This window comes from Sorex fumeus, unplaced genomic scaffold, assembly GCF_029834395.1.
Source record: "Sorex fumeus unplaced genomic scaffold, SorFum_2.1 ptg000069l, whole genome shotgun sequence".
Taxonomy (NCBI): domain Eukaryota; kingdom Metazoa; phylum Chordata; class Mammalia; order Eulipotyphla; family Soricidae; genus Sorex; species Sorex fumeus.
Genome location: NW_026606126.1, coordinates 3,167,736 through 3,191,062, shown reverse-complemented (window position 1 = coordinate 3,191,062; position 23,327 = coordinate 3,167,736).

Here is a 23,327-nt window from a genome sequence, read left to right as displayed (position 1 = left end):
CGGGGCGGCCCAGGCACACCGCCAGGCCTTCGGCCGGCGGGTGCCGTGAAGCTAAGCCCCGGGGTCGGCATTGGCGTGGAGCGGGGCCGAGGGTGGGGCAGGGAGCGGGGCGGCCCGGGCGCTCGGCCCAGACCTCCGCCGGCGCATGCCGCGGAGCTAAGCCCCGAGGTCAGTAGCGGCCCCGAGTGGGGCCGAGGGCCAGGAAGGGCGCGGGGTGGCCCAGTCGTGAGGCTCGGCCCTCAGCCGGGGGGTGCCGCGGAGCTAAGCCCCGGGTTCGGCAGCGGCCCGGATCGGGGCCGAGTGCCGTGCCAGATAAGGGGCGTCCCGGGTGCGCGGCCTGGCCCTTGGTCCGCGGGTGCCGCGGAGCTGAGCCCTGGGGTCGGCAACAACCCGGAGCGGTGCCAAGGGCCGGGCCAGGCGCGGCCTGCCCGGGTGTGAGGACCGGACCTCTGCCCGCGGGTGCCGTGGAGCTAAGCCACAGGGTCGGCAACGGCCCGGAGCGGGGCCGAGGGCCGTGCCAGGCGAGGGCGGCTTGGGCACGCGGACCTGCCCTCCCCTGGTGGGTGCCCTGGACCTAGGCCCCGGGGTCGGCAGTGGCCCAAAGCGGGGCCGAAGGCCTGGCAGAGTAAGGGGCGGCCTGGGCGTGTGGCCCAGCCCTCGGCCCGCCGGTGCCGCGGAGCTAAGTCCCAGGGTCGGCAGCGGCCCGGAGCGCGGCCGAGGGTCCGGACGGGAGCGGGGCGGCCCGGGCTCGGGGACCGGCTCTCCGTCGGTAGGTGCCGCAGAGCTAAGCCCTGTAGTCGGCAGCGGCCCGGAGCGGGGCCGAGGGCCGGGCCTGGCGCGGAGTGCCCAGGCGCGCGGCCCAGCCCTCGGACAGCTGGTGCCGCGGAGCTAAGCCCCGGGTTCGGCAGCGGCCTGGAACGGGGCTGAGGGCGGGGCTGGGCGCGGGGCGCCCTAGTTGCGCAGCATGGCCCTCGGCCGGCTGGTTCCGTGGTGCTAAGCCCCAGAGTCGGCAGCCGCTCGGAGCAGGGCAGAGGGCTGGGCTGGTCACAGGGTGGTCCGGGCGCGCGGCCCGGCCTTCCGTCAACAGGTGCCGGGAAGCTAAGCCCCGGGGTTTGCAGCGGCCCAGAGCAGGACCAAGGGCCGGGCCGGGTGCGGGGCGGCCCTCGGGCACGCGGCCCAGCCCTCAGCCTGCTGGTGCCGCGGAGCTAATTCCCGGGTTCGGCAGTGGCCCGTAGGGGAGCCGAAGGCCAGGTCCGGCGTAGGGCGGCCCGGGCGCGTAACCCGACCCTCAACCGGCCAGTGCCGCGGAGCTAAGCCCCGGGGTTGGCAGCGGCCTGGAGCGGGGCCGAGGGCTGTGCCAGGCGCGGGGCGGCCCAGGCGCGCTGAACTGCCCTCCGCTTGCGGGTGCCACTGAGCTAAGCCCCGTCATCGGCAGCGGCCTGGTTCGCGGCCGAGGGTCTGGACGGGAGCTGGGCGGCCAGGGCGCGGGGACAGATCCTCCACTGGCGGGTGCCGCGGACCTAAGCCCCGGGGTCGGCATCGGCCCCGAGCGGGACCGAGGGCCAGGCAGTGTGTGGGGCGGCCCGGGCGTGAGGCCTGGCACTCGGTCCGCGGGTGCTGCAGAGCTGAGCCCTGGGGTCAGCAATGACCCAGAGCGCTGCCGAGGGCCGGGCCGGGCGCAGCCGGCCTGGGCGCCCGTACCAGACCTGCGCCGGCGGATGCCGCGGAGCTAAGCCCCGGGTTATGCAGCGGACTGGAGTGCGGCCGAGAGTCGGGACGGGAGCAGGGCTGCCTGGGCGCGCGGCCCTGGCCACGGCCCATGGCTGCCGCAGAGCTAAGCCCCGGGGTCTGCATTGGCCTGCAGCGGGGCCGAGGGCGGGGCAGGGCACGGTGTGGCCCGGGCACGCTGCACGGCCCTTCGCATGCGGGTGCCGTGGCGCTAAGCCCCGGGTTCGGCAGCGGCCCAGAGCAGGGCCGAGGGCCGGGACGGGCGGGGTCGGCCTGGGCGCGCGGCCCGGGCCTCGGTCCTTGGGTGCCGAGGAGCTAAGCCCCGGGTTCGGCATTGGCCTGGAGCGGGACTGAGGGCGGGGCAGGGCGCGGGGCGGCCAGGGCGCACGTCCCGGCCCTCCGCCGGCGGGTGCCGTGGAGCTAAGCCCCGGGGTCGGCAGTGGCCCAAAGCGGGGCCGAAGGCCTGGCAGAGTAAGGGGCGGCCTGGGCGCGTGGCCCAGCCCTCGGCCCGCCGGTGCCGCGGAGCTAAGTCCCAAGGTCGGCAGCGGCCCGGAGCGCGGCCAAGGGTCCGGACGGGAGCGGGGCAGCCCGGGCTCGGGGCCCGGCTCTCCGTCGGTAGGTGCCGCAGAGCTAAGCCCTGTAGTCGGCAGCGGCCCGGAGCGGGGCCGAGGGCCGGGTCTGTCGCAGAGTGCCCGGGCGCACGGCCCAGCCCTCGGCCGGCTGGTGCTGCGGAGCTAAGCCCCGGGTTCGGCAGCGGCCGGGAACGGGGCTGAGGGCGGGGCTGGGCGCGGGGCGCCCTAGTCGCGCAGCATGGCCCTCGGCCGGCTGGTTCCGTGGTGCTAAGCCCCAGAGTCGGCAGCCGCTCGGAGCAGGGCAGAGGGCTGGGCCGGTCGCAGGGTGGTCCGGGCACGCGGCCCGGCCTTCCGTCAACGGGTGCCGGGAAGCTAAGCCCCGGGGTTGGCAGCGGCCCAGAGCAGGACCAAGGGCCGGGCCGGGTGCGGGGCGGCCCTCAGGCGCGCGGCCCAGCCCTCAGCCTGCTGGTGCCGCGGAGCTAATTCTCGGCGTCGGCAGCGGCCCGTAGGGGAGCCGAAGGCTGGGCCCGGCGTAGGGCGGCCCGGGCGCGTGACCCGACCATCAACCGGCCAGTGCCGCGGAGCTAAGCCCCGGGGTTGGCAGCGGCCTGGAGCGGGGCCGAGGGCTGTGCCAGGCGCGGGGTGGCCCGGGCGCGATGATCTGCCCTCCGCTTGCGGGTGCCACTGAGCTAAGCCCCGGCATCGGCAGCGGCCTGGTTCGCGGCCGAGGGTCTGGACGGGAGCTGGGCGGCCAGGGCGCGGGGACAGATCCTCCGCCGGCGGGTGCCGTGGAGCTAAGCCCCGGGGTCGGCAGCGGCCTGAAGGGGAGCCGCGTGCCGGGCAAGGTGCGGGGCCGCCCGGGCGCGCGGCCTGGCCCTCGGTCCGCGGATGCCGGTGAATTAAGCCCGGGGTTGGTTACGACCCAGAGCTGTGCCGAGGGCCGGGCTGGGCGTGACTGTCCCGGGTGCGAGGACCTGAATTCAGCCGGCGGGTGCCGCGGAGCTAAGCCCCGGGGTCGGCAGCGGCCCGGAGGGGGGCGGAGGGCCGGGGAGGGCGCGGGGCGGCCCGGGCGCGCGGCCCGACCCTCCGTCGGCGGGTGCCGCGGAGCTAAGCCCCGGGGTCGGCAGCGGACAGTAGCGGGGCCGAGACCAGGGCCGGGTGCGGGGAGGTCCGGGCGCGCGGCCTGGACCTCCACCGGCGGGTGCCGCGTGCTTAACCCCGGGTTCGGCAGCGGCCCGGAGCGGTGCCGAGGACCGGGCGGGGCGCAGCGCGGCCCGGGCGCGCGGACTGGCCCTCGGCCTGCGGGTGCCACGCAGCTGAGCCCCGGGGTCGGCAGCGGCCCAGAGCGGGGATGAGGGCCAGGCCGGGCGCGTCCGGCCCGGGCGCGTGGACCATCCCTCCGCCAGCGGGTACCGCGGATCTAAGCCCCCTGGTAGGTTGCGGCCCATAGTGGGGCCGAGAGCCGGGCCGAGCGCGGGGCGGCCGAGGCGCGTTGCCCGGTCCTCAAGTGGCGGGTGCCGCTGAGCTAAGCCCCGGGGTCGGTTGCGGCCCGGAGCGGGGCCGAGGACCGGGCTGGGTGCGGGGCAGCGCGGGCGCACTGCCTGTTCCTCCGGTGGCGGGTGCCGCGCAGTTAAACCCCGGGGTCGGCAGCGGCCGGGAGCCGGGCCAAGGGCCTGGCCGGGCATGGCTCGGCCCTGGCACGTGGCCCGCCCCTCCGCCGGCGGGTGCCGCGGAGCTAAACCCCGGGGTCGGCAGCGGCCCAGAGCAGTGCCGAGGGCCTGGCTGGGCATGGCGCGGCCCGGGCACACGGCCCGCCCCTCCGCCGTCTGGTGCCGCGGAGCTAAGCCCTGGGGTCGGCAGCGGCACGGAGCAGGACCGAGGGCTGGGCCGGGTGCGGGGCGGCCCGAAATCGCTGACAGGCCCTCCGCCACCGGGTGCCACGGAGCTAAGCCCTGGGGTTGGCAGCGGCCTGGAGCAGGGCCGAGAGCGGGTACGGGAGCGGGGCGGCCCGGGCGCGTGGCCCGGTCCTAGGCCCGCGTGTGCCGCGGAGCTAAGCACTGGGGTTGGCAGCGGTCCGGATCAGGGCCAAGGGCCGGAACGGGCGCTGGGCAGCCCGCACGTGTGGCCCTGTCCTCCACCAGCGTAAGACGCGGAGCTAAGCCCGGGGTCGGCAGCGGCCCAGAGCGGGGCCGAGGGCCCGTCCGGGTATGGGGCGGCCCAGGCACGCAGCCTACTTCTCCGCCGGCGGGTGCCGTGGAGGTAAGCCCCGGGGTAGGCAGCGGCCCGGAGCGGGGACAAGGGCCGGGCCGGGCGCGGGGCGGCCCAGGCGCGCGGCCCACCCCTCCCCCGGTGGGTGCCGCGGGGCTAAGCCCCGGGGTTGGCAGCGGCCCGGAGCGGGGCTGAGGGCTGGGCAGGGCGCGGGGCGGCCGGGGCCCGGCCCTCGGACCGCGAGTGCCGCAGACCTAAGCCCCGGGATCGGCTACGACCCGGAGTGGGGCCGAGGGCCGGTCCGGGCACGCAGCGGCCCGGGTGCGCTGCCCGGTCCTCCAGCGGCGGGTGCCGTGGAGCTAAGTCCCGGGGTAGGCAGCGGACTGGAGCGGGGCCGACGGCAGGGCCGGGCACAGGACGGCACGGGCACGCGTGCCAGCCCTCGGCCGGCTAGTGCCGCGTAGCTAAGCCCCGGGGTCGGCAGCGCCCGGTGCTCGGCTGAGGGTCGGGACGAGAGCGGGGCCATCCAGGCACGTGGCCCAACCCTCGGCACGCGAGTGTCGCGGAGATAAGCCCCGGGATCGGCAGCGTCCCGGAACGTGGCCGAGGGTCGCGACGGGAGCGGAGCGGTCTGGGCACATGGCCAGGTCCTCGGCCCGTGGGTGCCGCGGTGCTAAGCCACGGGGCCAGCAGCGGCCCAGAGCGGGGCCGAGGGCCCGGCCGGGCACGGGGCGGCCCAGGCGCGCGGCCCACCCCTCCGCCAGCGGGTGCCGCAGAGCTAAGCCCCGGGGTCAGCAGTGGCCCGGATCAGGGCCGAAAGCCAGGCAAGGTGCGGGGCGTCCCGGGCGCGCGGCTCAGCCCTCGGCCCGCGGGTGACGCGGAGCTATGTCCTGGGGTCAGCAGCGGCCCGGTGCACGGCCGAGGGTCGAGACGGGAGCGGGGAGGCCCGGACGTGCGGCAAGGGCCTCGGACCGTGGGTGCCGCAGAGCTAAGCCCCAGGGTTGGCAGCGGCCCGGAGGTGGGCCGAGGGCCGGGCCGGGCCCGGGGCGGCTCTGGCACGCGGCCCGGCCTTCGGCCGGCGGGTGCCGCAGAGCTAAGCCCCGGTGTCGGCAGCGGCCAGGTGGGGGCCGAGGGCTGGGCCCGGCATCGGGCGGCCCGGGCGCGCGTCCGACCTTCAGCCGGCGGGTGCGGCGAAGCTAAGCCCCAGGTTCGGCAGCTGCCCGGAGCGGGGCCGAGGGCCGTGCCAGGCTAGGGGCGGCCCGTGCGCGGGGCCTGGTTCTCCGCCGGCGGGTGCCGCGAACCTAAGCCCCGGGGCAGCAGTGGCCCAATGCGGGGCCGAAGGCCTGGCAGGGTACGGGGCGGCCCGGGCGCGCGGCCCAGCCCTCGGCCCATGGGTGCCGTGGAGCTACGTCCCGGGGTTTGGCAGTGGCCTGGAGCGCGGCCGAGGGTCCAGACGGGAGCAGGGCGGCCCGTGTGCGCGGCCCGGCTCTCCGCCGGTGGGTGCCGCGGAGCTAAGCCCCGGAGTTGGCAGCGGCCCGGAGCGGGGCCGTGGGCCGGGCCTGGCGCGGGGTGCCAGGGCGCGCGGCCTGGCCCTCGGATGGCTGGTGCCGTGGAGCTATGCCCCGGGGTCGGCAGTGGTCGGGAGCGGGGCTGAGGGTGGGGCCGGGCGCGGGGCGGCCTGGGCGCACGGCCAGGCCCTCGGCCATCAGGTTCCACGGAGTTAATCTCCGGAGTTGGCAGAGGCCCGGAGGGGGGCCGAGGGCCGGGCCGGACGCGGGGCAGCTGGGGCGCGCGGCCCGGCCTTCGGCCGGCGGGTGCCGGGAAGCTAAGCCCCGGGGTCGGCAGCGGCCTTGAGCGGGGCCGAGGGCCGTGCCTGGCGCGGGGCAGTCCGGGCGCGCAGACCAACCCTCTGCTGCCGGGTGCTGCGGAGCTAAGCCCCGGGGACGGCAGCGGCCTGGAGCGGGGCTGAGGGAGGGCCCGGGCGCAGGGAGGCCCGGGCGCGCGGCCTGGCCAGCGGTCCGCGGGTGCCGCGGAGCTAAGCCCCAGTGTCAGCAACGACCCGGAGCGGTGCCGAGGGCAGGGCCGGGCGCGGGGCGGCCCGTGCGCGGGGCCCGATCCTACTCTGGAGGGTCCCGCGAACCTAAGTCCCGGGGTCGGCAACGACCCTGAGCGGGGCCGAGGGCCTGGCAGGGAGCGGGTCGTCCCGGGGATGCGGCCTAGCACTCGGTCCTCGAGTGCTGCGGAGCTAAGCCCCGGGGTCGGCAACGACCCAGAGCGATGCCAAGAGCTGGGCTGGGCGCAGCCGACCCGGCCTCGAGGTCGGGACCTCCGCCGGCCCGTGCCGCGTAGCTAAGCCCCGGGGTCGGCAGCGCCCGGAGCTCGGCCGAGGTTTGGGACGAGAGCGGGGCCATCCGGGCACGTGGCCCGGTCCTCGGCCCGGGGAGCCACGGAGCTAAGCCACGGGGTCGGCAGCGGCCCGGAGCGGGGGCCGAGTGCCCGGCCGGGCAAGGGGCGGCCCAGGCGCGCGGCCCATCCCTCCGCCGGTGGGTGCCGCGGACCTAAGCCCCGGAGTCGGCAGCGGCCCGGAGCTCGGCCGAGGGTCGGGCCGAGAGCGGGGCTGCCCAGGCACGTGGCCTGGCCCTCGTCTCACGGGTGCCGCGGAGCTAAGCCCCTGGGTCGGCAGCGGCCCGGAGCGCGGCCGAGGGTCGTGATGGGAGCGGGGCGTCCCGGGCACGTGGCCTGTCTCTCGGCCCGGGGATGCCGCGGAGCTAAGTCCCGGGATCGGCAGTGGCCCAGAGCGCGGCCGAGGGTCGTGACGGGAGCGGGGCATCCCGGGCACGTGGCCCGTCTCTCAGTCCAGGGGTGCCGCGGTGCTGAGTTCCGGGGTTGGCAGCGGCCCGGAGCGGGGACGAGGACCGGGCCAGGCGCGGGGCGGCTGGGGCCCGCGGCCCGGCCCTCGGCCCATGTGTGCCACGGTTCTAAGCCCCAGGGTCAGCAGCGGCCCGGAGAGGGGCCGAAGGCCCGGCTGGGCACGGGGTGGCCCAGGGACTTGGCCCGCCCCTCTGCCGGCGGGTGCCGCGGAGCTAAGCCCTGGACTCGGCAGCGGCCCGGAGCGGGGCCAAGGGTTGGGAAGGCCATGGGGCGGCCCGGTAGCGTGGCCCGGCCCTCGGCCCAAGGGTGCCGCGGAGCTAAGCCCCGGGGTTGGCAGCAACCCGGAGCGCGGCCGAGGGTCGTGACGGGAGCGGGGTTTCCCGTGCACGTGGCCCGTCTCTTGGCCCGGGGGTACCGCGGAACTACACCCCAGGGTCGGCAGCGGCCCAGAGCGGGGGCGAGAGCAGGGCCGCGCGCGGGGAGGCCGGAGCGCGCGGCCCGGCCCTCGGCCAGCTGGTGCCGCGGAGCTATGCCCCGGGGTCGGCAGCGGCCCGGAGCAGGGACGAGGACCGGGCCAGGCGCGAGGCAGCCGGGACGCGCGCCCCGACCCTCGGCCTATGGTTGCCGCTGTGCTAAGCCCCGGGGTCGGCAGCGGGTCGGAGCGGGGCCGAGGGCCGGGACGGGCGCAGGGTGGCCGGGGCGTGCGGCCCGGTCCTCCGCCGACGGGAGCCACGGAGCTAAGCCACGGGGTCGGCAGCGGCCCGGAGCGGGGCCGAGGACTGGACAGGGCGCGGGGCGGCCCCGGCACGCGGCCCGGCACTCGGCCCGCTGCTGCCTTGCAGCTAAGCCCTGGGGTCGGCAGCGGCCGGAAGCGCGGCCGAGGGTCTGGCCAGACGCAGGGCGCCCCGGGCGCGTGGCCCGGTCCTCCGCCGGCGGTTGCCGCGGAGCTAAGCCCCGGGGTCGGCATAGGCCCAGAACGGGGCCGAGGGCCACTCTGGGCGCGGGGCAGCCGGGGTGGGCGGCCCAGCCCTCCGCTGGCAGGTGCCATGCAGCTAAGCCCCGGGTTCGGCAGCGGCCCAGAGTGGGGTCGAGTGCCGGGCCGGACGTGGGGCTCCCTGGGTGCAAGGCCCATTCCTCCGCCGGCGGGTGCCACGGAGTTAAGCCCCGGGGTCGCCAGCAGCCCGGAGCAGGGCCAATGCCTTGACGGGCGCGTGGCAGCCCGGTCGCGCGGCCCGGCCCTCGGCCGGCGGGTGTCGTGGAGCTAAGCCCCGGGGTCGGCTGCAGACCGGTGCGGGGCCGAGGGCCGGTCCCAGATGGAGGCGGCCCGGGCGCGCGGCCTGGCTCTCGGCCGGCATGTTCCGCAGAGCTCAATCCCGGGGTCAGCAGCGGACCAGAGCAAGGCCGAGGGCCTGCCGAGCGCAGGGCGGCCCGGGCGCACGGCCCATCCCTCCGCCGGCGAGTGCCGCAGAGCTAAGCCCCGGGGTCGGCAGCGGCCCGGATCGCTGCCGAGGGTCGGGACGGGTGCGGGGAGGCCCGGGCACGTGGCCCGACCCTCGGCCCGCGGGCGCCGAGGTGGTAAGTCTCGGGGTCGGCAGCGGCACGGAGCGTGGCTGATAGTCGGGACGGTAGCGGGGCAGCCCGGGCACGTGGCCCGGCCCTCGCCCTGTGGGTGCCGCGAAGCTAAGCACCGGGGTCGGCTGCGGCCCGGAGCGGGGCCGAGGGCTGGACCGGGCGCGGGGCAGCCCACGCGTGCGGCCCGGTCGTCCGCAAGCGGGTGACGCGGAGCTAAGCCCGGGGGTCGGCAGCGGCCCAGACCGGGGCAGAGGGCACGTCCGGGTTCGGGGCGGCCCAGGCACGCAGCCCACCCCTCCGCTGGCGGGTGCCGTGGAGCTAAGCACCGGGGTCGGCAGAGGCCCGGAGCTCGGCCAAGGGTGGGTACAGGCGCGGGGCGGCTCGGGCGCGTGGCCCATTCCTCGGCACCCGGGTGCCGCGGAGCTAAGCCCTTGGGTCGGCAGCGGACCGGAGCGGAGACAAGGCCAAGGCCGGGCGCAGCTGGACCGGTCGCGTGGACCATCCCTCCGCTGGCGGGTACCGCGGAACTAAGCCCCGGGGTCGGTAGCGGCCCGTAGAAGGGCCGAAGGCCGAGACGGGTGCGGTTGGGCCCGGGCACGCCGCCCTGCCCTCCACCGGCAGGTAGCCCGGAGCTAAGCCCCGGGGTCCACAGCGGCACAGAGCGTGAACGACGGCCGTGCCGGGTGCAGAGAGGACCGGGCTCGCGGCCCGGCCCTCGGCCTGCGGGGGCCGTGGAGCTAACCCCCGGGGTCGGCAGCGGCCTGGAGCGGGACCGAGGGCTGGACCGGTCACGGGGTGACCTGGGCGCGCGGTCCGGACCTCAGTTGGTGGGTGCCACGGAGCTAAGCCCCGGGGTCGGCAGCAGCCCGGAGAGGGGTCGAGTGCCTGGCCGGGCGAGAGGCGGCCAGGGCGCGCGGCCCGGCCCTCCGCCGGTGGGTGCTGCGGACCTAAGCACCGGGGTCAGCAGCGGCCCGGAGCGGGACAGAGGGCAGGGCCGGGCGCGGAGCGGCCCGTTCGCGCGGTCCAGACCTTGGCAGCGGGTGCTGCGGAGCTAAGCCCCGGGGTCGGCAGCAGCCCCGATCGCTGCTGAGGGTCGGGGCGGGAGCGGGGCGGCCCGGGCACGTGCACAGCCCTTGGCCCACGGGCGCCAAGGAGGTAAGTCTCGGGGTCAGCAGCGGCACGGAGCGCGGCTGAAGGTAGGGACGGTAGCGGGGCAGCCCAGGCTCGTGGCCCGGCCCTCGGCCCGTGGGTGCCGCAAAGCTAAGCACCGGGGTCGGCAGCGGTCCGGAGCGGGGCCGAGGGCTGGACCGGACGCGGGGCACCCCCCACATGCGGCCTGGTCGTCCGCAAGCAGGTGACGCGGAGCTAAGCCCGGGGGTCGGCAGCGGCGCAGAGCGGGGCAGAGGGCACGTCCAGGTACGGGTCGGCCCAGGCACGCAGCCCAACCCTCCGCCGGCGGGTGCCATGGAGCTAAGCACCGGGGTTGGCAGCGGCCTGGAGCGCGGCCAAGGGTGGCGACGGGTGTGGGGCGGCCCGGGCGCGTGGCCCGTTCCTAGGCACCCGGTTGCCGCGGAGCTAAGCCCTGGGGTCGGCAGCAGACCGGAGCGGGGACAAGGCCCGGGCCGGGTGCGGCCGGACCGGTTGCGCGGACCTTCCCTCCGCCGGTGGGTACCGCAGAGCTAAGCCCCGGGGTCGGTAGTGGCCCGGAGCAGGGCCGAAGGGCGAGATGGGCGGGTAGACCCGGCACGCCGCCAGCCCTCCACCGGCGGGTAGCCCGGAGCTAAGCCCCGGGGACCACAGCGGCACGGAGCGTGAACGACGGCCGTGCCGGGTGCGGGGAGGACTGGGCGCACGGCCCGGCCCTCGACCTGTGGGGGCCGTGGAGCTAACCCCCGGGGTCGGCAGCGGCCCGGAGCGGGGCCGAGGGCTGGAACGGGCGCGGGGTGACCGGGGCACGTGGCCCGAACCTCGGCTGGTGGGTGCCACGGAGCTAAGCCCCAGGGTGGGCAGCGGTCCGGAGAGGGGTCGAGGGCCTGGCCGGGCGAGAGGCAGCCAGGGCGCGCGGCCCGGCCCTCCGCCGGCGGGTGCCGCGGACCTAAGCACCGGGGTCAGCAGCGGCCCGGAGTGGGACCGAGGGCAGGGTCGGGCGCGGTGCGGACCTCGGCCGTGGGTGCCGCGGAGCTAAGCCCCGGGGTCGGCAGATGCCCGGAGCAGGGCCAAGGGCCCGGCCGGTCGCAGGGCAGCACGGGCGCGTGGCCCGGTCCTCCGCTGGCGTGTGCCGCCATGCTAAGCCTCGGGGTCGGCAGCGGTCCGGAGAGGGGTCGAGGGCCTGGCCGGGCGAGAGTCGGCCATGGCGCGCGGCCCGGCCCTCCTCCGGCGGGTGCAGCAGACCTAAGCACCGGGGTCAGCAGCGGCCCGGAGCGGGACCGAGGGCAGGGCCGGGCGCGGAGCAGGCCGTGCGCGCGGTCCGGACTTCGGCCGCGGGTGCCGCGGAGCTAAGCCCTGGGGTCGGCAGTTGCCTGGAGCAGGGCCAAGGGCCCGGCCGGTCGCAGGGCAGGACAGGCGCGTGGCCCGGTTCTCCGCTGGCGTGTGCCACCGTGCTAAGCCTCGGGGTCGGCAGCGACCTGGAGCTCGGCCGAGGGTCAGGATGAGAGCGGGGAGGCCCGGGCACGTGGCCTGGCCCTCGGCCCGTGGGTGCCGCTGAGCTAAGCCCCGGGGTCGGCAGCGGTCTGGAGCGCGGCTGAGGGTCGGGATGGTAGCGGGGCGGCCCGGACACGTGGCACGGCCCTTGGCCCGCGGGTGCCGTGAAGCTAAGCACCGGGGTCGGCAGCGGTCCGGAGCGGGGGCGAGGGCTGGACCGGGCGCGGGGCAGCCCAGGCGTGCGGCCTGGTCGTCCGCATGCGGGTGACGCGGAGCTAAGCCCGGGGGTCGGCATCGGCCCAGAGCGGGGCAGAGGGCACCTCCGGGTACGGGGCGGCCCGGGCACGCAGCCCACCCCTCCGCCGGCGGGTGCCGTGGAGCTAAGCCCCGGGGTCAGCAGCAGCCCGGAGCGCGGCCGAGGGTAGCGATGGGAGTGGGTCGGTGCTGGCACGTGGTCCGGCCCTCGGCCTGGGGGTGCCAGGGAGCTAAGCTACGAGGTCGGCAGCAGCCCGGAACATGGCCGAGGGCTCGGCCGGGCAAGGGGCGGCACGGGCGCACGGCCCGCCCCACCGCCGGTAGGTGCCGCGTAGGTAAGCCCCGAGGTCGGCAGCGGCCGGAGCGGGGCGGCGGGCCAGGCGAGGCGCAGGGCGGCCCAGGTGCGCGGCCCGACCCTCGGACCACGGGTGCCGTGGAGCTAAACCCCGGGGTCAGCAGCGGCCCTGAGCGGGGCTGAGGGCGCGGCCGGGCACGGCGCGGCCCGGGCACACAGCCCGCCCCTCCGCCGGCGGGTGCCCCGGAGCTAAGCCCCGGGGTCAGCCACGGCCCAGAGCGCGGCCGAGGGTTGGGAAGGCCGCGGGGCGGCCGGGAGCACGGCCCGACCCTCGGCACGCTGGTGCCGTGGAGCTAAGCCCCGGGGTCGGCAGCAACCCGGAGCGCGGCCGAAGGTCGTGATGGGAGCGGGGCGTCCCGGGCACGTGGCCCGTATCTCGGGCCGAGGTACCTCGGAGCTACGCCCCGGGGTCGGCAGCGGCCCAGAGCGGCGACGAGGACTGGGCCAGGCGCAAGGCGGCCGGGGCGCGCGCCCTGACCCTCGGCCCATGGGTGCCGCGGTGCTAAGCCCCGGGGTCGGAAGCGGCCCGGAGCGGGGCCGAGGGCCCGGTGGGGCAAGGGGCGGCCGAGGTGCTTGGCCCGCCCCTCCGCCGGCGGGTGCCGCGGAGCTAAGCCCCGGGATCGGCAGCGGCCCGAAGCGGGGCCTAGGGCTCGGCCGGGCAAGGCGTGGCCCGGGCACAAGGCCCGCCCCTCCGCCGGCGGGTGCCGCGGAGCTAAGCCCCGTTGTCGGCAGCGGCCCTTAGCGGGTCCGAGGGCCGGGACGGGCGTGGGACGGCCGGGGCCCGCGGCCCGGTCCTCCGCCGACGGGAGCCCTGGTGCTAAGCCACGGGGTCGGCAGCGGCACGGACTAGGGCCGAGGGCCTAGCCAGGCACGGGGCCACCCAGGCGCGTGGCCCGCCCCTCCGCCGGCGGGTGCCGCGGAGCTAACACCCGGGGTCGGCAGCGGCCCGGAGCGCGGCCGAGTGTTGGGAAGGGCACGGGGCGGTCCGAGAGCGCGGACCGGCCCTATGCCCGCGGGTGCCGCGGAGCTAAGCCCCGGGATCGGCAGCAGCCCGGAGCAGGGCTGAGTTCCGGGCCGGGCGAGGGGCGGCCCGAGCAGGCGGACAAGTCTTCTGCTGGAGGGTGCCACGGAGCTAAGCTCCGGGGTCGGCAGCGGCCCGAAGCGGGGTCGAGGGCTGGGCCGGGCTTGGGGTGGCCAGGGCGCATGTCCAGGACCTCCACCGGCGGGTGCCGTGGTGCTAAGCCCCGGGTTCGGCAGCGGCCCGGAGCTGGGCCGAGAGCTGTGATGGGAGCGGGGTGGCCCGTGCGCGCGGCCCGGCCCTAGGTCCGCGTGTGACGCGGAGCTAAACTCCGGGGTCGGCAGCGGCCCGGAGCGGGGTCGAGGGCCTGGCCGAGCGCGAGGCGGCCTGGGCTCGCGGCCCCACACTCCGCCGGGAGGGTGCCTCGGAGCTAAGCCCCGGTGTCGGAAGCAGCCCTTAGCGGGGCCGAGGGCCGGGACAGGCGCGGGGCGGCCGGGCCGCGTGGCCCGGTCCTCTGCTGATGGTAGCCACGGTGCTAAGCCACGGGGTCGGCAGTGGCCCGGAGCGGGGCTGAGGACTGGACAGGGCGCGGGTGGCCCCAGCATGCGGCCCAGCCCTCGGCTCGCTGGTGCCGCGGAGCTAAGCCCCAGGGTCGGCAGCATCCGGAAGCGCGGCCGAGGGTCTGGCCAGAGCTAAGCCCCGGGGTCCAGAGCGGCACGGAGCGTGAACGACGGCCGTGCGGGGTGCGGGGAGGACCGGGCGCGCCGCCCGGCCTTTGGTCTGCGGGGGCCGTGGAGCTAACCCCCGGGTTCGGCAGCGGGCCAGAGCGGGGTCGAGTGCCGGGCCGGGTGCGGGGCTCCCTGGGCGCGTGGCCCGGTCATCCGCCGGCGGTTGCCGCGGAGCTAAGCCCCGGGGTCAGCAGCGGCCCGAAGCAGGGCCGAGGGCCGGGACGGGCGTGTGGCGGCCAGGCTGCGTGGCCCGGCCCTCGGCCAGTGGGTGTTGCGGAGCTAAGCCCCGGGTTCGGCTGCGGACTGGTGCCGGGCCGATGGCCGTGCCCGTCGGGAGGCGGCCTGGGCGCGTGGCCTGGATCTCTGCCGGCAGGTTCCGCGGCGCTAAATCCCGGGGTCGGCAGCAGACCAGAGCAAGGCCGAGGGCCTGGCCGGGCGCTGGGCGGCCCGGGCGCGCGGCCCGTCTCTCCGCCGGCGAGTGCCACGGAGCTAAGCCGCGGGGTCGGCAGCGGCCCGGAGCGGGGCTGAGGGCTGGACCGGGCGCGGGGCAGCCCACGCGTGCGGCCCGGTAGTCCGCAAGCGGGTGACGCGGAGCTAAGCCCGGGGGTCGGCATCGGCCCAGAGTGGGGCCGAGGGCCGGGACGGGCGCGGGGCGGCCGGGGCGTGTGGCCCGGTCCTCCGCCGACGGTAGCCACGGTGCTAAGCCACGGGGTCGGCAGCGGCCCGGAGCGGGGCTGAGGACTGGACAGGGTGAGGGCGGCCCCGGCACGCGGCCCAGCCCTCGGATCGCTGGTGCCGCGGAGCTAATCACCGGGGTTAACCACGGCCCGGAGTTCAGCCGAGGCTCAGGATGAGAGTGGGAGGCCCGGGCACGTGGCCCGGCCCTCGGCCCGCGGGTGCCGCTGAGCTAAGCCCCGGGGTCGGCAGCAGCCCAGAGCGCGGCCGAGGGTAGCGATGGGAGCGGGTCGGCCCTGGCACGTGGCCCGGCACTTGGCTCGGGTGTGCCAGGGAGCTAAGGTACGGGGTCGGCAGCGGCGGGGAACGTGGCCGTGGGCTCGGCCGGGCAAGGGGCCGCACGGGCGCGCGGCCCGCCCCACCGCCGGTGGGTGCCGCAGAGCTAAGCCCCGAGCTCGGCAGCGGCCCAGAGCGGGGCTGCGGGCCAGGAGGGGTGCAGGGCGGCCCAGGCGCGCGGCCCGACCCTCAGACCACGGGTGCCGCAGAGCTAAACCCCGGGGTCGGCAGCGGCCCTGAGCAGGGCTGAGGGCGCGGCCGGGCACGGTGCGGCCCGGGCACACGGCCCGCCCCTCCGCCGGCGGGTGCCGCGGAGCTAAGCCCCGGGGTCAACCACGTCCCAAAGCACGGTCGAGGGTTGGGAAGGCCACGGGGCGGCCCGGGAGCGTGGCCCGGCCCTCGGCCCGCGGATGCCGCGGAGCTAAGCCCCGGGGTCGGTAGCAAACCGGAGCGCGGCCAAGAGTCGTGACAGGAGCGGGGCGTCCCGGGAACGTGGCCCGTCTCTCGGCCCGGGGGTACCGTGGAGCTACGCCCCGGTGTCAGCAGCGGCCCGGAGCGAGGGCGAGAGCAGGGCTGGGCGCGGGGAGGCCGGAGCGCGCGGCCCGGCCCTCGGCCCGCTGATGCCGCGGAGCTACACCCAGGGGTCGGCAGCGGCCCGGAGCGGGGACGAGGACCGGGCCAGGCGCGAGGCTGCCGGGGCGCGCGCCCCGACCCTCGGCCTATGTGTGCCGTGGTGCTAAGCCCCAGGGTCGGCAGCGGCCTGGAGCGGTGCCGAGGGCCCGGTGTGGCAAGGAGCGGCTCAGGTGCGTGGCCCGCCCCTCCGCCGGTGGGTGCCGCGGAGCTAAGCCCCGGTGTCAGCAGCGGCTCGGAGTGGGACCGAGGGAAGGGCCGGGCGCAGAGCGGCCTATGCACGCGGTCCGGACCTCGGCCGTGGGTGCCGCGGAGCTAAGCCCCGGGTTCGGCAGTTGCCCGGAGCAGGGGCAAGGGCCCCGCCGGTCGCAGGGCCGCATGGGCGCGTTGGCCGGTCCTCCGCTGGCATGTGCCGCCATGCTAAGCCTCGGGGTCGGCAGCGGTCCGGAGAGGAGTCGAGGGCATGGCTGGGCGAGAATCGGCCAGGGCGCGCGGCCCGGCCCTTCTCCGGCGGGTGCAGCGGACCTAAGCACTGGGGTCAGCAGCGGCCCGGAGCGGGACCGAGGGCAGGGCCGGGCGCGGAGCGGCCCATGCGTGCGGTCCGGACCTCGGCCGCGGGTGCCGCGGAGCTAAGTCCTGGGGTCTGCAGTTGCCCGGAGCAGGGCCAAGGGCCCGGCCGATCGCAGGGCAGCATGGGCGCGTGGCCCGGTCCTCCGCTGGCGTGTGACGCCGTGCTAAGCCTCGGGGTCGGCAGCGGCCCGGAGCTCGGCTGAGGGTCAGGATGAGAGCGGGGAGGCCCGGGCACGTGGCCTGGCCCTCGGCCCGCGGGTGCCGCTGAGCTAAGCCCCGGGGTCGGCAGCAGTCCGGAGCGCAGCTGAGGGTCTGGACGGTAGCGGGGCGGCCCGGGCACGTGGCACGGCCCTCTGCCCGCGGGTGCCGCGAAGCTAAGCACCGGGGTCGGCAGTGGTCCGGAGCGGGGCCGAGGGCTGGACCGGGCACGGGGCAGCCCACGCGTGCGGCCTGGTCGTCCGCATGCGGGTGACGCGGAGCTAAGCCCGGGGGTCGGCATCGGCCCAGAGCGGGGCAGAGGTCACGTCCGGGTACGGGGCGGCCCGGGCACACAGCCCACCCCTCCGCCGGCGGGTGCCGTGGAGCTAAGCACCGGGGTCAGCCACGGACCGGAGCTCGGCTGAGGGTCAGGATGAGAGCGGGGAGGCCCGGGCACGTGGCCCGGCCCTCGGCCCGCGGGTGCTGCTGAGCTAAGCCCCGGGGTCAGCAGCAGTTCGGAGCGTGGCCGAGGGTAGCGATCGGAGCGGGTCGGCGCTGGCACGTGGTCAGTCCCTCGGCCCGGGGGTGCCAGGGAGCTAAGCTACGAGGTCGGCAGCGGCCCGGAAAATGGCCGAGGGCTCGGCCGGGCAAGGGGCGGCACGGGCGCGCGGCCCGCCCCACCGCCGTTAGGTGCTGCGGAGGTAAGCCCCGAGGTCTGTAGCGGCCGGAGCGGGGCTGCGGGCCAGGCGGGGCGCAGGGTGGCCCAGGCGCGCGGCCCGACCCTTGGACCACGGGTGCCATGGAATTAAACCCCGGGGTCGGCAGTGGCCCTGAGCGGGTCTGAGGGCGCGGCCGGGCACGGCGCGGCCCGGGCACACAGCCCGCCCCTCCACCGGCGCTCAGCCCGGACCTCAGCTGGCGGGTTCCACGGAGCTAAGCCCCGGGGTCGGCAGCGGCCCAGAGAGTGGTCGAGGGCCTGGTCGGGCGCGAGGCGGCCAGGGTGCGCGGCCCGGCCCTCCGCCAGCGGGTGCCGCGGAGCTAAGCACAGACGTGAGCAGCAGCCCGGAGCAGGACCGAGGGCAGGGCCGGGCGCAGGGCAGCCCGGGCATGCGGCCCGGCCCTTGGCCGCGGGTGCTGTGGAGCTAAGCCCCGGGGTCGGCAGTTGCCTGGAGCAGGGCCGAGGGCCCGGCCGGTCGCGGGGCAGCACGGGCGTGTGGCCCGGTCCTCCGCTGGCGTGAACCGCGGAGCTAAGCCTCGGGGTCAGCAGCGGCCCGGAGCTCGGCCGAGGCTCAGGATGAGAGCGGGGCAGCCAGGGCAAGTGGCCCTGCCCTCGGCCCACGGGTGCCGCTGAGCTAAGCCCCGGGGTCGGAGGCGGCCCGGAGCGTGGCAAGCGTCATGACGGGAGCGGGGCATCCCTGGCACGTGGACCGTCTCTCGGCCCAGGGGTGCCGTGGAGCTACGCCCTTGGGTCGGCAGCAGCACGGAGCGGGGGCGAGAGCAGGGCCGGGCACTGGGAGGCCGGGGCGAGCGGCCCGGCCCTTGGCCCGCTGGTGCCGCGGAGCTAAGTCCCAGGGTTTGCAGCGGCCCGGAGCGGGGACGAGGACGGAGCAAGGCGCGGGGCGGCCAGGGCGCGCGGCCCGACTCTCGGCCCATGGGTGCCGCGGAGCTAAGTCCCGGGGTCGGCAGCGGCCCAGAGCAGGGTCGAGGGCCCAGCCGGGCATGGCGCGGCCCGGGCACACGGCCCGCCCCTCCGCCGGCGGGTGCCGCAGAGCTAAGCCAAGGTGTCGGCAGCGGCCCTTAGCGGGGCCAAGGGACGGGACGGGCGCGGGGCGGGGGGGGGGGGCGCGGCACGGTCCTCTGCTGACGGGAGCCGCGGTGCTAAGCCACGGGGTCGGCAGCGGCCCGGAGCCAGGCCGAGGGCCCGGTCGGGCATGGCTCGGCCTGGGCACACGGCCCTCCCCTCCGCCAGTAGGTGCCGCGGAGCTAAGCCCCGGGGTCAGCCCCGGCCCGGAGCGTGGCCTAGGGCCCGGCCGGGCACGGCTCGGCCCGGGCACACGGCCCTCCCCTCCGCCGGCGGGTCCCGCGGAGCTAAGCCCCGGGGTCGGCAGTGGCCCGGAGCGTGGCCGAGTGTTGGGAAGGGCGCGGGGCACTTCGGGAGCGCGGACCGTCCTTTCGGCCCGCGGGTGCCGCGGAGCTAAGTCCCGGGGTCGGCAGCGACCCGGAGCCGGGCCTAGGGCCGGGCAGATCGCGGCGCAGCACAGGCGCGTGGCCCGATCCTCCGCTGGCGGGTGCCGTGGAGCTAAGCCCCAGGGTCGGCAGCGGCCCAGAGCGGGAACGAGGGACGGGCCGGGCACGGTTGGGCCTTGGCACGCCGCCCTGCCCTCCACCGGCGGCTGCCGCGGAGCTAAGCCCCGGCATCCACTGCACGGTGCATGGCCGAGGGCCGTGCCAGGCGAGGGGAGGACCGGGCACGCGGCCCGGCCCTCGGGCGGCGGGGGCCGTGGAGCTAAGCCTCGGGGTTGGCAGCAGCCCGGAGAGGGGTCAAGGGCGTGGCCGGGCGCGAGGCAGCCAGGGCGCGCGGCCCGGCCCTCCGCCGGTGGGTGCCGCGGACCTAAGCACCGTGGTGAGCAGCGGCCCGGAGCGGGACCGAGGGCAAGGCCGGGCGCTGGGCGGCCCGGGCGCACGGCACGGCCCTTGGCCGCGGGTGCCGTGGAGCTAAGCCCCGGGGTCGGCAGTTGCCCGGAGCAGCGCCGAGGGCACGGCCGGTTGCGGGGCGACACGGCCGCGTGGCCCGGTCCTCCGCTGGCATGTGCCGTGGAGCTAAGCCTCGGGGTCGGCAGCGGCCCGGCGCTCGGCCGAGGGTCAGGACGAGAGTGGGGCAGCCCGGGCAAGTGGCCCTGCCCTCGGCCCTCGGGTGCCACTGAGCTAAGCCCCGGGGTCGGCAGCAGCCTGGAGCACGGCCGAGGGTAGCGATGGGAGCAGGTCGGCCCTGGCATGTGGCCCGGCCCTCGGCCCGGGGATGCCGCGGAGCTACGCTCTGGGGTTGGCAGTGGCCCTGAACGTGGCCGAGGGCTCGGACAGGCAAGGGGCAGCACGGGCGCGCGGCGCGCCCCTCCGCCGGCGGGTGCCGAGGAGCTAAGCCCCGGGGTCGGCAGCAGCCCGGAGCGGGGCCGCGGGCCAGTTGGGCGCAGGGCAGCCCAGGCGCGCGGCCTGCCCCTCGGCCAACGGGTGACTCGGTGCTAAGCCCCGGGGTCGGCATCGGCCCGGAGCGGGGCCGACAGCCCGGCCAGGCACGGGGCGGCTCAGGCACGTGGCCCTACCTTCTGCCGGTGGGTGCCGCTGAGCTAAACCCCGCGGTCGGAAGAGGCCCTGAGTGGGGCCGAGGTCCCGGTCGGGCACGGCGCGGCCCGGGCACACTGCGTGCCCCTCCGCCGGCGGGTGCCGCGGAGCTAAGCCCCGAGGTCAGCAGCGGCCCGGAGTGCGGCAGTGGGTTGGGACGGTAGCAGGGCGGCCCGGGCACGTGGCCCGGCCCTCGGCCCGCGGGTGTCGCGAAGCTAAGCACCGGGGTCGGCAGCGGTCCGGCGCGGGGCCGAGGGCTGAACCGGGCGCGGGGCAGCCCACGCGTGCGGCCCGGTCGTCCGCAAGCGGGTGACGCGGAGCTAAGCCCGGGGGTCGGCAGTGGCCCAGAGCGGGGCAGAGGGCCCTCAGGGTACGGGGCGGACCGGGCGCGCAGCCCACCCCTCCATCTGCGGTGCTGTGGAGCTAAGCCCAGGGGTCGGCAGCGGCCCGGAGCACGGCCAAGGGTTGGGATGGTAGCGGCGTGACCCGGGCACGTGGCCCGATCCTCGGCCCGCGAGTGCCGCGAAGCTAAGAACCAGGGTCGGCAGTGGCCCGGAACGTGGTCAAGGGCTCAGCCAGGCAAGGGGCGGCATGGGCGCCTGGCCCACCCCTCCGCAGGCGGGTGCTGCGGAGCTAAGCCCTGGGGTTGGCAGCGGCCCAGAGCGGGGCCGCGGGCCAGGCGGGGCGCAGGTCGGCCTAGGCGCTCGGCCAGGCCTCAGCCCACGGGTGCCTCGGTGCTAAGCCCCGGGGTCGGCAGCGGCCCTGAGCGGGGCCGAGAGTCCGGCCTGGCACGGCGCGGCCCGGGCACACTGCCTGCCTCTATGCCAGCGGGTGCCGCGGAGCTACACCCCGGGGTCAGCAGCGGCCCGGAGCGCGGCCGAGGGTTGGGACGGTAGCAGGTCAGCCCGGGCACGTGGCCCGGCCCTCGGCCCACGGGTGCCGTGAAGCTAATCACCGGGGTCAGCAGTGGTCCGGAGCCGATGGCTGGACCGGGCGCGGAGCAGCCCATGCATGCGGCCCGGTCGTCTGCAAGCAGGTGACGCGGAATTAAGCCTGGGGTTCGGCAGCGGCCCAGAGCGGGGCAGAGGGCCCGTCAGGGTACAGGGCAGCCCGGGCGCGCAGCCCACCCCTCCGCCGGCGGGTGCCGTGGACCTAAGCTCTGGGGTCGGCAGCGGCCCGGAGTGGGGAAAAGGCCCGGGCCGGGCGCGGCCGGCCCGATTGCGCGGACCGTCCTTCCGCCAGCGGGTACCGCGGAGCTAAGCCCCGGGGTCGTTAGCGACCCGGAGTGGGGCCGAAGGACGGGCCGGGCGCGGTTCTGCCAGGGCGTGCCGCCCTGCCCTCCACCGGCGGCTGCCACGGAGCTAAGCTCCGGGGTGCACAGCGGCAAGGAGCATGGCCGAGGCCCGTAGCGGGCGCGGGGAGGACCGGGCACGCGACCTGGCTGTCGGGCGGCGGGGACCGTGGGGCTAAGCCCCAGGATTGGCAGTGGCCCGGAGCGGTACCGAGGGCAGGGCCGGGAGCGGTCCAGCAAGGTCGCGCAGCCCGGCCCTCGGCCCACGATTGCCGCTGAACTATGCCCCGGGGTCGGCAGCGGCCCCGAGCGGGGCCGAGGGCCGGCAGTGCGCTGGGCGGCCCGGGTGCGTGGCCAGGCACTGTGCCGGAGGGTGCCGCGGAGCTAAGCCCCGGGGTCGGCAGCCACCCGGAGCAGGGCCGTGGGCCGGGACAGGAGCGGGGCGGCTCGGGCGCGTGGCCCTGTCCTCCACCGGCGGGTGCCTCGGAGCTAAGCCCCGGGGTCGGCAGCGGCCCAGTGCGCGGACACGGGTCGTTCCGGGAGCCCGACCCAGGCCTTGTACTACGGGTGCCACGAAGCAAAGCCCCGAGTTCAGCAGAGGCCCGGAGCTGGGCCGAGAGCCGTGTCCGGCACGGGCGTCCTGGGCTCGCGGCCCGGCCCTCTGCCGTCGGGTGCCGCGGAGCTAAGCCCCTGCGTGGGCCACGGCCTGGAGCTGGGCCGAGGGCTGGGATGGACGCGAGGCGGCCTGGGCGCATGGCCCGGCCCTCGGCCGGCGGTTGCCGCAGAGCTAAGCCTCGGGGTCGGAACCGGCCCGGAGCGGGGCCGCGGGGCATCCCGGGTGAGTGGCCTGGCCCTCGGCCAGCGGGTGACATGGAGCTAAGTGCTGGGGTCGGCAGCGGCCCTGAGCGGGGCAGTGGGGTGGCCCTGGCGCGTGGCACGACCCTCGGCTAACGGGTGCCGCGGAGCTAAGCCCCGGGTTCGGCAGCGGCCCGGAGCGGGGCCTAGGGCCGTGTCGGACGCGGGTCGGACTGGGCTGTGGCCCGGCCCTCAGCCCGCGGGTGCTTCGGAGCTAAGCCCTGGGGTCAGCAGCAGCACAGAGCAGGGCCGAGGGCCATGCCGGACGCGGGGCGGATTGGGCGCTCGGCCCAGCCCTCAGCCGGCGGGTGCCGCGGAGCTAAGCCCCGGGGTCGGCAGCGGCCCGGAGCGGGGCCGATGGCCATGCCGGAGGTGGGGCCACCTGGGCGCTCGGCCCGGCCCTCATCTGGCGGGTGCTGCGGAGCTGAGCCCCGGGGTCGGCAGCGGACCAGAGCGGGGCTGAGGGCCGGGACGGGCGCAGGGCAGCCTGGGCGCATGGCCCAGCCCTCGGCCGGCGGGTGCCGCGGAGCTAAGCCCCGGGGTCGGCAGCGGCCCGGAGCGGGGCCCAGGGCCGGGACGGGCGTGGGGCGGCCGGGCTCATGGCCCATCCCTCGGCCGGCGGGTGCTGCGGAGCTAAGCCCCGGGGTCGGCAGCGGCCCGGAGCGGGGCCGCGGGGATTCCTGGGCGCCCAGTCCGGCCCTCTGTCGGCGGGTGCCGTGGAGCTTAGCCCCGGTTTCGGCAGCGGCAAGGAGCAGGGAAGCGGGGTGGCCCAGGCTTGGGGCCCGGCCCTCGGCCGGCGGGTGCCTCGGAGCTAAGGCCCGGGGTCAGCAGCGTCCCGTAGCGGGGCCGTGGAGCATCCCGGGTGCCCAACCGGGCCCTTGGCCGACGAATGCTGCGGAGCTAAGCCCCGGGCTCAGCAGCGACTCGGAGCGGGGTCAAGGGCCGGGATGGGCGTGAGGCGTCCCGGGCTCGTGGCCCGGCCCTTGGCCGGCGGGTGCCGCGGAGCTAAGCCCCGGGGTCGGCAGTGGCCCGGAGCGGGGCCGTGGGGTGGCCCGGGTGCGCAGCACGGCCCTCGGCCGGCGGGTGCCTCGGAGCTAAGCCCCGAGGTATACAGTGGCCCGGAGCGGGGCTGAGGGCCGGGCCTGAGGCGGGGAGGCCCTGGTGTGCAGCCCGGCCCTCGGCCGGCGGGTGCTTCGGAGCTAAGCCCGAGGTCGACAGCGGCCCGGAGGGGGGCCGAGGGCCGGGCCAGGCGCAGGGCGGACTGGGACCGCGGCCTGGACCTCAGCCGGCAGGTGCCTCGGACCTAAGCCCCGGGGTCGGCAGCAGCCCGGAGCGGGGAGGAGGGCCGTGCCGGGCGCGGGGCGTCCCCGGCTCGTGGCTCCGCCCTCGGATATCGGGTGCCACGGAGCTAAGCCCTGGGTTCGGCAGCAGCAGGGAGCGGTGCCCAGGGTCAGGCCGGGTGTGGGGCGGCTAGGGCGCCGGCCTT